The sequence below is a fragment of the Octopus bimaculoides genome, chromosome 25, assembly GCF_001194135.2.
Source record: "Octopus bimaculoides isolate UCB-OBI-ISO-001 chromosome 25, ASM119413v2, whole genome shotgun sequence".
NCBI lineage: Eukaryota > Metazoa > Mollusca > Cephalopoda > Octopoda > Octopodidae > Octopus > Octopus bimaculoides.
Genome location: NC_069005.1, coordinates 31,934,130 through 31,936,793, shown reverse-complemented (window position 1 = coordinate 31,936,793; position 2,664 = coordinate 31,934,130). Strand labels below are relative to the sequence as shown.

At 36.0% G+C, this 2,664-nt stretch overlaps 1 long non-coding RNA gene across 1 annotated transcript in view; it reads right to left on the bottom strand.

Annotated features, from left to right (window-relative positions):
• LOC106874378 (uncharacterized) overlaps window positions 1–2,664 on the bottom strand; it is a 15,574-nt gene continuing 12,910 nt past the window's right edge. Inside the window, exon 2 of the long non-coding RNA XR_001410002.2 lies at window positions 1–1,073. This is a non-coding gene — a long non-coding RNA (uncharacterized LOC106874378). The remainder of the gene's footprint in view (window positions 1,074–2,664) is intronic.

Sequence of the window (2,664 nt, the reverse complement as noted above, 5' to 3'; positions counted from 1 at the left end):
GTTGTTGGGTTTATTTATTTGCTTGTAGTTTTTTTGTTGTTTTTTTTTTCTTCTATTTAGCTTGGTTTAAATTCGGTCTTAAATTGTTTCAAGTTCCTGTTTGCTTGTTTGTTTGTTTGTTTGTTTTTCCTCATTTCTTCAGGAGTAGAAAAGCGAAGGGTGGTGGAGGTGGCGGTGGTGGTGGTGTTTATATTTTCAGGGTGGAGGTAGTCGAGAGGTGTCTATTTTCTTGTCTTTGCTAATTGTATTCACATCGCAGTCTAACTGACACATGCTGCTTACCCGCCGTTTTTAGCGTTGGTCACATGCTGGTCACGTGTTGGTCACTCGCTAGTCACCCAGCGACCAAATGCTAATTAGAAACTGATCACACACTCCACACCCACGCATGTTGGTCAGCTGTCGATAATGTGCTGGTCGGGTGTTGGTCACGTGATGATCAGATACTGCTCAGATCTTGGTCACTCTTTGGTCAGTTGTCGGTAGCGCATTGGTCAGACATCGGTCACATGATGATCGGATACTGCTAAGTTGTTGTTGGTCGCTCTCTGGTCAGCTGCTGATAACGCGTTGGTCAGGTGCTGGTCACGTGATGACCAGATACTACGCAGATGATAGTCACACACTGGTCAACTGTCAATAACGCGTTGGCCAGATGCTGTTTAGTCACGTGATGACCAGCTATTGGTCAAGTCGTTGTCATATGTCGGTCACACGGTAGTTACACGATAGTCACGTGATGGTCAGATGCTAATCATACACTGGTCGCACAAAGGCCACATTTTAAACACATATTGGTTTACATGCTGGCTATATATTGGTCACGTGCTGCTCACGTGTTAGCCACATGCTGGCCCCATGATTGGCCGCATGTTGCTAACATATACGACGATATCGACTTCAAGAATCAGCTCTTCAGCCTGGCTCTCTTGATTTCCATGTTCTTTATCTTCCTCTTCTGCCTCCCCCGCTTCTTCCCCCTCTTCTTCCGCTTGTTGTTCTTGTTTTTGTTGTTATTTTCTTTATTTTCTTCATCGATTTTTTGCTTTAGATTTTCTCATATCGTCTTATATCTGGGAAGAAAAAAAAGATATAAAAAAACAACAAATAAATGAAAATAAACGAACATAAATGAACACAAAGAAATAGACGAATAAATATATAAATATATAAATATATAAATAAATAAATAAATAAATGAATAAATAAAAGCTGGAAGCCAATCAATCGATCAATTATCAGTAATTTTAAATAACATAGGAAGCATACACTTAAATATACACCGGAGTTTTTCGTTCAAATGCCCCCCCCCCCCTACCTCTCACTCGCAGTACTTCGTCCGTCGTCTGCCGTCAGTGAAAGTTAACCGTGGTTTCGTTCAGCGAAAAATTGGCTGTTTGCGAAGGGAATCTTTATCAGATGCAGGATGCCGGAAATATGACACCAGCAAACCCAAATACGCAGTAATCGGTACAGCGACAATGATAATGATGATATATTCGCGTATCCATGCATGAATGAATGCATACACATAAAAGTTTCGGGCCTTGTGCCTAGAATAGAAAAGATTATTTAAGCTTAGGTCGATTCCTTCGTGGTGTAGTTTTACTTTCGTAATAAAATAAATATATACAAATTATAAAAATAATTTTAAAAAATATACAATACAATACCGTTTCTACTTCGCGGATTTTCACCTATCGAGGCGGGTTTTGGAACGCAACACCCGCGATAGTCGAGGGATTACCGTGTATATATATATATGCCTGCACCTAAAAATGTAAGTATGAATGTATGTATGTATGTATGTATGTATGTATGTATGTATGTATGTATGTAAAATTATTCCTTAATGGAAAATGATTTATCGAACTTCGAAACCTTTCGACGTTATCAATCATTCCATTAGTGGAAATATTTAAATATATATATATATATATATATATATATATATATGATGAATCCAAACAAAGAAGAACAAACAAGAAAAAAACAATAACGCGAGGACATGGTACAAATACTGTATTATCAGACGCTCAGGAAATGAAGGAAAGAGGATTTAACGTTTCGAGCAAAGCTCTTCTTCAGAAATAGAGGAAAGTCCAAAAGAAGGGAAGACGGAGAAAGAAAATCGCCAACGATACACACGCGATGTATGTATGAATGTGTGTAGGTATGTTTGTGTTCACATTTACGTACGTATGTATGCATAATATACATATGTATGTATGTTTGTATGCATGTATATGTATATATGAATGTGTGTGTGTGTGAAAATATGTTTGATTATATATGTCTGGCTACGTATAGATGTATGTATAAATGGATTTAAGTATGTGCAGGACGTTTCTATGCCTGCACCTAAAAATGTAAGTATGAATGTATGTGTGTGCTTGTATGTATGTATGTATGTATGTATGTATGTATGTATACATGTATGTATGTAAAATTATTCCTTAGTGGAAAATGATTTATCGAACTTCGAAACCTTTCGACGTTATCAATCATTCCATTAGTGGAAATATTTAAATATATATGTCCATATATGCATACATGTATACATATGTATGTGTGTATATATACATATATACATTACATTATATTATAATAATATTATATTGTATATATATATATATATATATATATATATATATATATATATAT